This window comes from Ipomoea triloba, chromosome 12, assembly GCF_003576645.1.
Source record: "Ipomoea triloba cultivar NCNSP0323 chromosome 12, ASM357664v1".
Taxonomy (NCBI): Eukaryota; Viridiplantae; Streptophyta; class Magnoliopsida; order Solanales; family Convolvulaceae; genus Ipomoea; species Ipomoea triloba.
The window spans coordinates 6,673,998-6,683,823 of NC_044927.1; the positions used below are offsets into that span (position 1 = coordinate 6,673,998).

Below are 9,826 nucleotides of genomic sequence, written 5' to 3' on the forward strand. Positions count from 1 at the left end.
TAATAATAATAATAATAATAATAATAATAATAATAATAATTATTATTATTATTATTATTATTATTATTATTATTATTATATATTTTGTATAAGGGTATTTATGTCTTTTAAACATATATTCTTATGAATTCATTCCGTGAACCAAACTTACGGTATTTATGTCTTTTATTCTTATGAATTCATTCCGTGAACCAAACATAGTGTTATAGTAGTGACTTGGGAATCCAAGTTTATGAATTTTTGGTAGAGCTTGCAACTGTGTTCATTACGTTAGAAGTTTGCCATTTTCTGTGCTCATCTGATCGAAACTCTATTGGCTAGAGCAATTAAGGTTTTTTTTTAAAAAAAAATAAAAATAATTGTGGACTACATTTGGTAAAACTGAAGTTTGAGTATACAATATGAAAGTCACTTACAGTTGAATTCCGATAAGGGTGTGTTTGGTAATATGGAAAATGATTTCTGAAAATTATTTTATGGGCTTTTGGTGTTTGGCAATGTCCTGAAAATGCGATTTACGGAAAATAATTATCGTTGACCATGAAAAATGACTCCTTTTTTCTGGAAAATAACTTCCGGACAAAAAGTTCGGAAGTCATTTTCTGAAAACTTTTTCGTGCGAGGGACCGGAAACCAGGGCAACAATGTTTTTTTTTTTTTTTTTTTTTGTCTCTCTTTATTTTTTTTTTAATAATAAGTAATACTATTTTATATGTTTTTATATTTTAAATAAAATAATAAAAATATATAATTATACAATTCTATTTATTTTTCAGAAAATGAACCAAATCCACAAAGACAGCTTTCCAGAATACAACCAAACACAGGAAATGAAATTGTTTTCTAAAAAATGACTCATTTTTCAGAAATCATTTTCATTTGAAAGAATGTGTTAGAAATTTACCAGAGTTGCTATTTTGTTTCATAAACATTAATCATCATGAGAACATTTTAAAAGGGAAAAAATTTGGTATAATACATTCTATACGTTCTTAATTCGTTGTTGGTTTATGAAAGGTCAAGTAAACAAAACACTCTTTCAGATTAATGATAAGGACCATATATTGCTTGTGAAAATATACATAGATGATATAATCTTTGAAAGCACAAACCTTAACCTATGCAAGAAGTTTTCAAAGCTTATTATGTCTCAATTTGAGATGATCATGAAGAAGTTTTCAAAGCTTATTATGTCTCAATTTGAGATGATCATGATGTGAGAGCTCAACTATTTCTTAGGTTTACAAGTAATGTAAAGCAAAGTAAGGAGAGTATTTTCATAAATCAAAAAAAATACACTAAGAATTTGATCAAGAAGTTTAGTATTGATGGCAAATCTCTTTGGATATACCTATGAATACCTCATTAAGGATGAATTTGGATATTGAGTGCAAGGATATTGACTAATCAAAGTATAGAGGGATTATTGGGTCATTGTTATACCTTACGACCAGCAAACCAGATATTTCATATGTAGTAGGTGTTTGCATAAGGTTCCAAGCAAAGCCTTAGGAAAGTAACCTTACGATTGCTAAGAAGATTTTAAGGTATTTGAAAGCAACATAAGGCGTAGGCTTGTGGTACCTAAAAGGTGGAAGCTTTAAACTCATCGGATACTCAGATGTTGACTTTGTGGGTTGCAAAATTAATCACAAGAGTACATTAGATACTTGTTAATTTCTCAGAGGGAGACTTGTTTCTTGGTTCAGTAAGAAACAATATTCAATCGCAACAAGTATTGCTAAAGTTGAGTATATTGTTGTCGGAAGTTATTGTGCTCAAGTGTTATGGATGAAGTAAAAACTCATAGATTATGGAGTAGAAGCTACATACAGAGATAAACATCAAATCTGAAAACACTAGCGCAATAGGTATCACTTATAATTCGGTGTTGCATTCAAGGACCAAACATATTGACATCAAGTATCACTTTATACGCGATCATATGGAAAAAACTGACACTAAGTTAGAGTATGTCAATACAGAGATGTAGACATGTAGTTGGCAAATATTCTCATCAAGCTATTATGTGAGACAAGGTTTGCTATGTTAAGACATGAACTTGGTATGATTGAACTAAGTTAAAGAACCGCATGGTAGATGCATGTCCAAGAAGTAAACTCAATTAACCATGAGGTTGCTCACTCCGAGAAGTCATACGAAAAGTTGCAAAGTCGATTTCATCTTTGGAAGGATATTTTGGTCAACCGCAAGGTTATTTGTTCAAAGAAGTTAGCTAGAACCGCAAAGTAGGAGTTTATGCTGCAAAGTGGTTTGATACCGAATGGTTACGCTAAGGCAAGAAGCTAATTAAAATTTAGCTATTCAGGGTATATGTCGCATAGTAGTATGAAGATGCAAAGTAAGGAGACACCAAAAGGTAGTTCAATCCAAAAAGTCATATGAATATGGCACTAATGGGGAACTGAGGCGAAAAGTATTAGAATTCGAAGAGTTGTTGGAAATTAAAGTTACTTAATTACATAGTATTTTTACTAATTGGGTTTGAGCAGGAACAATTCTAAGTCTGAATTTTCTGATGCAACCTATTAGTTGATGTGCAATTAATGTGTTGTCCTTATTAAATCTACATTTATTATCAATCATGATAAAATCCCAGCGATTATATACAAACATTCCCATGCCTTACCTTTAACAAAAATTTCCCAAGTAACCCTTAACCAAAACTCAACCCGTTTCTATTTCATACAAATAGTCTCATAGTCTTCACAAATAAGTTACTATGAAAACTTCTCTTTTAAGTGTTTCCAAGTTACCAAAACTCTCAACATTTAAATTAAACTTGCCATATTTCAACCTTTCAAGCATTTATCAGGGACAACCAACAATAATCTGATTCAAACTCCAACCCAAGACCATCACTAGTCAGAAGGTTAAAATCAATTCCATTCCTGACCGTGAGGGTTATCGTGGGTACACATAGGAAGGATCCTGAGACAATATAATAGCCCAAATGATGATTAGAGCATTCTGCGAATGCGGATTGATGTGATACTTAGGTTGTCTTCAACCCAGCAAGTGGTTCATTTGCTAGGTGAGGTGGCCAAAAAAAATTATTTGTTTATTGTTTAGTTTGCCACATAGATTAGCAAGTTTGCTATTTTAGCAAACTTGCTAATAGCAGCCTTTGCTGCAAAATGGCAGCAAAGGCTGTGTATAGTACTTTTTTTAAAAAAATAAAAAATAAAAATTTGAGTTAATGTTTTAAATTGATGTGAAATTTGCGCCCACTTTTTAAAGTTAATTAGATTTATAGGGATATAGTATGAATATTAAATGAATTGTAAATTTGATGATGTGGAAGTATGATCCACTTTTGGAAGTGATGGAGTATTGCAGGGAAAATTAAAGGATAAAGTTGTTAAAACTAGCCAGTCCGGCCCATACGGGCTGGCCTGTCTCGTGTTGATCCGAAAATGGACCGGCCCGTTTTTCCATGGGTTGGGATTTGCCCAACCCAACCCGTGTAGGCCGGGTTGACGGGCTAAACGGGCCATCCCATTAATCTTTTTATTTTATTTTTTGAATTAATATTGTTTTGTTTTTTTTTTTTTGTTTTTTTTTTGTTTTTTTTTTGTATACGTTAAGAATCAAACCCATAACCTCTAAATTAAAAACTAACATCATTTCTAACCAAGCACATTAAACCTTTTGAACAAACACCATGTATGTTTATATATACACACACACTATATAGTATATACATATATACACTAATACACACATATATAATTAGATTTTAATTTTATAGATAAACTTGATATTAATATTTATATAAATATACAATTAATTGTATTAATTAATACTTGTAATAAATTTAATATAAATAAATTATATATAATGCTTGTGAATGATCTAAATAAATATATACATATATAAATATGTTTAATAAGTATCCTTTGCATAGTTGGTTTCAATAGTGGTAAGTTCTATGAAAGGTCAATAATAGTTCAAATTTTATTAGCAATAATATTTTAAAATAGGAATAAGGGCCAAATTGGCCACTAAACGTAACGCGATAGTGCAATCAGACCACTGGACCTAAAAAACGTTCAATTACCCCACTCAACAGCCCAAATGCCTCCAATTTCACCGCATAGCCGGTTCCCATCCCTTTCTTCCGGTTGATTGCTGACCAGGCTGATGACATGGCATTAATAATTGTTTTTTGTTTATTTTTTTTAGTTTTTGTTGCTTTTAGGAGTTCCTGCGCCTTAATGGTTGAATTGCTCCGGCAACAGCAACCTCCACCACCACTGTGCATCTGATGAAAAGCGTTCAATTTCTTAGTTTTTCTTTGCCTCCAAATTGAGCAGCACGGCCATGGCGGCACACTGTGCATCTGCTAAAATTGAGCAGCACGGCCATGGCGGCACACTATACACAGGTAGAGTTTGGAACTAAAACTGAATTGCCAGAAAATTACCGGAATATACTTAAATTTCCGCTTAGGCAGCTCTGTAACCCCTCGTCATTTCCGGATCAGATTAAGGTTCGAGAAATATGTTTTAAGCTAAGACATACCTGAGATGAGTGACCGATGCGTCAAAAGGATTTTTATAAGGAAATATAGTTGTTATCAAGCTGTGATCGTTCGTGCCGGTCACGAACCGTAAAAAAAAAAAATTTAAATTTAGGAACTAGTATTTGGACTCGTTTGTCCTAGAAAAGAGATTTCTAGACACCATACCATTATTTTTGAATTTCCTATTGAATTAAATTAGCCCATAGCAGCAAAAATTTATTTTTGATCGTACATCGCGAAGATTCTGCGGTGTACCGAACCTAGCCCAAATTGGAGCTTTTGACCGGAATAAAATTTTAGTTTCAAGAATATTCTATTTAAATTATTTCCTACCGAAATTTCATCTGTTTTAACCCCAAACAGTCCATGTTAAGATATTTTTTTCCCAAGATTTCTAGGATGGTGACACTTGTCACTTTAATCCACCCTTAAATATTATTATATAAGTGGGAAATGANACGACCACTACCCCGATCAATGATCCAAGTGGTCAAAGAGGGAGACAATTAGAGTGCTCCAAAGGCCTCACACTTTCGAAGAAGAAACTAAGTGAATTTTTGTAAGGAGATATGGCTACTCTGTAGCGGAGATGAGATGGAAATTGATGGAAAGCTCCTTGAGAGGAACGGTTGAAAACTAGTTTGAATAACTACAGGTTTGACTGGAGGAAAATATTATTTCCTATTTGTAAGAGAAGTCCAATTTGACTAAGTGATATGATTTCTTCTACGTACGTATATGTTTCACTGTGTTGTTATACTTTAATCAAAAATATATGTTTTAGAAAACCTTTATTTAAGTTTGGGCGATCCACGGATCTCCTTGCTTAGCCGTCGCGCTAACTACACTTCAATGTGTTGCTTTCAGATGGAGTTCAGCGTTAGTTCTTGCAGTCCGACGAACTCCCCTAGTTCGTCGGAAGGTGTAGGTCGTGGCATGGACTACGACGTTTTTGTACAGCAGATGAGTGGCGCCGACCCTTATGCGCCTGGCTATGCTCCTACAGCTCCCAATAGCTCACCGACAGTAAATAGTGTTCTTCCTATTCCTGAGGGTCCTGACGTACAGGCCACTTTTGGTTTTTACCCCATCGAGGTGCTGGTAGGAAGTAACCCCCTAGAGTTTATAGTTTATTATCCTTACCCTTGGGACCCGAGTCCTCCCGAGAGTTGGGAGGAGTGGTCTATGGTCATAGTCGCTTCCCGGTTCCTAGACCATATCACATGGTACGAAGGGGAATGGCATCTTGTCTGGGGTGAGTTTACGGGTCCGACGTATCTCCAGATCGTGTAAGCAGGATGCACAGAAGGTCTGTAGGGGTTTATTCCTTTTGTGTAAATATATTTTGTAGCCAGGGGAGTGACTGATCTTGGTTAGTGGGGACATGTAGGGCTTTAAACTTATGTTGGCCGTTAGGCAAAATTTCCGGTACTTACTTTGTAAATATTTATATATATATATATATATCTTGTATGTTATTTCAAAATGAGTGACTGTGTGTGTTGAGTAAGTTTCTTTTAGCCTGTGCACCTGAAGCGGGGTCTGTCAAGGGGATGATAGAACTTGTTTTGGGTGTGGCGGTAACACCTTGGGTTGTACGGCAAGCCAGACTCCTCAGGATGTACGGTAAGCCGGCCCGAGGAGTGTTACAAGCTCGTCTGCAACGACGTTGTCTTTAGCAGAGCTCTTGGAGTTGCCATTCTTATCGGCGTCGCCGGCGCCGTTGCTGTTATTCTGGCTCGGAGTTTGCTGTTAGCAGATGCACTATGGTGGTGGAGGTTGCTGTTTGCTGTTACTCGACTCGGAGTTTGCTGTTAGCAGAGTGAGATTAACACGAAGGAGCTGCATAATAAGAGTGCTATCCTTATAGGACTCCTCTCCAAGAGTATCAAGCAGAGTGCTATCCTTATAGGACTCCTCTCCAAGAGTATCAAGCTCGGCAATGGCTTCATCAAAGGCCTGCTCATAGTCAACGCAATCAATTGAACCCAACAATATCAGATACTACTTAAATCGGGTTTGACATTGCAAAGCAGATTAAAGGTAATAACTGTTGAGAAGTTTGTTCACCTATTTGGCCAGATTACAAGCGCGATCAGGAGAATTTAAGATCTCGTAGTAGAATACAGAGAAGTTGAGAGCCAAGCCAAGTCTGATTGGATGCGTGGGAGCTAGTTCTGCAACGACAATGTCCTACAAAACCAGCACAATCAATTCGGTAATAAGATTTCAATGTTACATTTTGAAAACAATGCGAGATTCTACAACGGCATTTGCACAAGTTTAGAATATAATCGAATGAGTCGAAATCGTACCTGAGCCGCTTTGTAAGCGGAGAGAGTGTTCTTCGCGGCCTCTTTCCTATCGGCTCCGGTAACTCAGCCAAGTAGCGGTGATAATCTCCCTTCATTTTCAAATAGAAGATCTTAGAGTCGCTGGAAGAAGCGGAGTCGATGAGAGTAGAATCGAGGAGATTGAGGATGCCTTTGCAGATCGATGTCAGTTCTGCTTCGATCTTAGATCTGTACTCCTTGATTGATGCCACATGGTCCTCGTTGCCACGGATCTCCTCCTTCTGCTCAATGGAGGAGATGATGCGCCACGAGGCGCGCCGAGCGCCGATCACATTTTGTACGCGACGGAGAGCAGGTTGCGCTCCTCCACTGTGAGCTCCTTCGCGCTGCCCGCCACCGTCACCACCTTCTCCTTGAAATCCACCATCTCCTCGTAGCGAAGATTTGCAATATTTTTTGTCAGATGCATGGTGGTGCTGGAGGTTGCTGTTGCCGGAGTTCCAATTGGACGACGTCCGGCCGACCCGTACCAAATATGTGGTATTTGGATCTGTGTTCTTACACGTTGGAAGCAACAAAAACTAAGGAAAATAAACAAAAAACAATTATTAATGCCATGTCATCAGCCTGGTCAGCAATCAACCGAAAGAAAGGGATGGGAACCGGCTATGCGGTGAAATTGGAGGCATTTGGGCTGTTGAGTGGGGTAATTGAACGTTTTATAGGTCCAGTGGTCTGATTGCACTATTGCGTTACGTTCAGTGGCCAATTTGGCCCTTATTCCTTTAAAATATTAATACAATACCCCATTTACACAATAAATTTGAGAGTGGGGCCGTGGGGGTGAGAATACGAGTTGGCCAACCCATATTCCCACATGATTTATACGGGTCGAGTAAAAAATGGACCGGGTTGAGATTTTTTCAGTTAAGCCCGTCTAAAATGCGGGGGTTAAACGGGCCCAACTCGCTGTTGGGCCCATTTTGACAGGTCTAGATAAGGATAGGCAAATTATACCGTGCACCACGGTGCACATAGCAATGTGCACCACGTACGTAAACGATGTCGTTTTGAGCATTGTAAACTAATCGTCTGTTTTTTTTTGGAAATCACGTTTCCCGTTTCGGCCGATCTCTGTATTTATGTTAATATTATGTGTATTCCAGGCAATCATTCTGTGTATTCTAGGCAACCGTTCTGTGTATTCATGTTAGTAACACATGTTGTGGTGTGTTTGTGCATTCGAACGTTTAGGAGGATGAGTTCTGTGTATTTTGTGTCAATATTCTGTGTATTCTTGGCAAACATTCTGTGTATTCTAGGCAAACGTTCTGTGTATTCTAGATAATGATTATGTGTATTATAAATAATGAATTCACTGGAGTTATTCGCGTCCGCGTCCACTAACATCTGCGTATTTTGTGTTAATATTCTGTGTATTCTAGATAAACATTCTGTGTATTATAGGCAAACGTTCTGTGTATTCTAGATAATAATTATGTGTATTATAGATAATGAATTCCTGGAGTCATTCGCGTCCGCGTCCACTAACATCGAAACGACGTCGTTTACGTACGTGGTGCACATTGCTATGTGCACCGTGGTGCAGGGTATAACGATTATATGGATAGTCTTAGAGTTTCGTATACCCTCATGTAGATGTAGGAGGCAAGGAGCACACTCGGATTTCTTTAACCAGCAGCAAGAGTTGAGTTTTTGGAGGAGATAAGGGGTGGCCGTGGGTGAAGGAATTTTCAGATGAGAGAAGAAGAAAAATTTGAAGAAATCCAATGATGAAACTACCTCAACAATTACATTGATTTCTGCTTATTAGACCATTAATTTTGATTCTCACAGAGAAGAAATTGCTAACACTTTGTAGTGTATAGAAGAGACATTGAGCAATTTTTATTTTTTTTTGAGTATTACTGACTATATTACAATGCAGTATCAGGCTCGAATCCACCCCTTTTATATGAGAATGTAATCGGGTACCACTAGACCACAAGTTCTTAGCGACATCAAGCAAATTAAAATGTGGAAGATAATTAATTTTTGTGCCTAATCAGATGGAAGGGAATGAAAACTATCACTGAGAATCAGACCAGACTTAGCGGAAATTAGAAGATTATCAAGGCTGCTTGCAAAAAAAGAAGATTATCAAGGCAGATACCAAACTAATCGCTGTAATCCAGAAATTAGATACTCTCTAACACAGGGATTGATCAGGCTTCACCAAAAAGTTGATGCTATTAATGATACAAAAAGGGGAAGAAGATGTAAGCAGCCTTTTACGGTTAGAAGAAATTACTCCGTACAACGTCTTCTCCAAGTACTTCAAGGTGCATTGTGCCATGCATATTCTTCACGGGGTAAGACAACTACTATTTGTAGAAAGAGTTTTACGAGTAGGGAGTATAACTTGGGAGTCTATGTAATATTTTTCTTGTAAAAATAGAGAAAGTAGTTAGCTCGCATGGACAGCTCAAATAATCGCAGGAGTAAAGTTTGGGAACAGAGAAAGGAGTTACAAGGAATTCACAAGTTCTCAAATCAAAAATCTTTAAGGGAACTCATAATCTATGGAGGATACAAGGATGGCAGACGGGTGTATCCTAATTCGTGAGACGGGTTCGGTTAAGATCAAAATGTAATACTTATACTGAAAATTTTAATACTAATTAGAAATAAAATGTTTGTTACATATAAGATAAAGTGTATTACTTTCGAGAAAAAAATGTAATACTTTTACGGTCCATTTGAAAACTTGGAAAATACTTTCCAGGAAATGACTCATTTTCCAAAAAGCTGTTTCATTTTTTAATGTTTGGCTAAAGGTCAGAAAACTATTTTTTCTGTTTGGTTGAAAGTTAAGAAATTATATTTTGTCTATGGTTCATTTTCTTGAAAATGAACATATAATAATAATAATAATAATAATAATAATAAGTCGTATTGGTGGTGTGGTGGCGGCGACGGCAGTTGT

At 36.8% G+C, this 9,826-nt stretch overlaps 1 long non-coding RNA gene and 1 pseudogene across 1 annotated transcript; one reads left to right on the forward strand and one right to left on the reverse strand.

The window, feature by feature from the left end:
* Positions 1-6,205: 6,205 nt before the first annotated feature.
* On the reverse strand, positions 6,206-7,318 carry LOC115997881 (annotated as a pseudogene).
* Positions 7,319-8,464: 1,146 nt separating this feature from the next.
* On the forward strand, positions 8,465-9,598 carry LOC115997889. Its single transcript, XR_004093803.1, has 2 exons — positions 8,465-9,212; positions 9,299-9,598. It is a non-coding gene; the product is annotated as an uncharacterized LOC115997889 (long non-coding RNA).
* Positions 9,599-9,826: the final 228 nt, after the last annotated feature.